Raw genomic sequence first — 890 nt, forward strand, 5'->3', positions numbered from 1 at the left:
TACTTGGTGAAAAATTCAAACTATTTTTTTTTTAATTTTTAATTTTTTTACATTTAATAATAGCATGCCAAGGTTATTCATCCAATATGTCACCTAACAAAATTCAAGACATTGAAAACAAACACAATTGGTTTCAAATTTCATACCTCAAAGATATGTGCTAGTGTCTCATGTTTGCCAGAAGTAAGTAACAAGACTCAAAATCCCTAAGTCATATGATCATGTGTTCACAACTTTAAGCCTACCAATAAAATTTAAACCTAAATTAAAGCTCAACCATATGCTTAAGAATGACATAACAACAAAAATGGACCGTGTTTTATTTTTCCACACCCCGAAACTTAAATCATACATTGTCCCAATGTATGTATAGAACTACAGAATAAGATCAAGGGTATAGGAATACCTGAATGAGCAGATGTGGGCATATCATACCCCAAACATGAATGCAAAAACACATGTCCTGAAAAACAAAGTGATACTCCAACCAAATACCAATCAAGTGCACACAATGTTGTTTATTGCTCCGGGTTTATCTATATGACCTCCGGGCGGTACAAAGTACACCTCTTCCGTAGAGGCGGGTAGTAACCTAACCTTTAAGAGTCTGTTCAAGGGGGGAGCTCTCTTATCTATCAAAGGAAAGATCTCTGTGCATGGCGTGATAAGGAATCCTAGAAAAGATCGATTGGGATTCCCTCCTCGGTCCCACGAAGATCTCTACGTACTTGTACAGTCCAGGACAACTGAGATCTTCCAGTCTGCGCGCTTGGGAGCAGCTCAATGGATAAAGTAAAACTGGATGGAGATCAGTACCCTGGTGGAATGAGGAGTCAAGCGCACAGGGCCTGCGCTCGATCCTATGAGGTATTTTTCAATGTAATTCCGAG

Source organism: Corylus avellana, chromosome ca9 (genome assembly GCF_901000735.1).
Source record: "Corylus avellana chromosome ca9, CavTom2PMs-1.0".
In the NCBI taxonomy this organism is placed as follows: domain Eukaryota; kingdom Viridiplantae; phylum Streptophyta; class Magnoliopsida; order Fagales; family Betulaceae; genus Corylus; species Corylus avellana.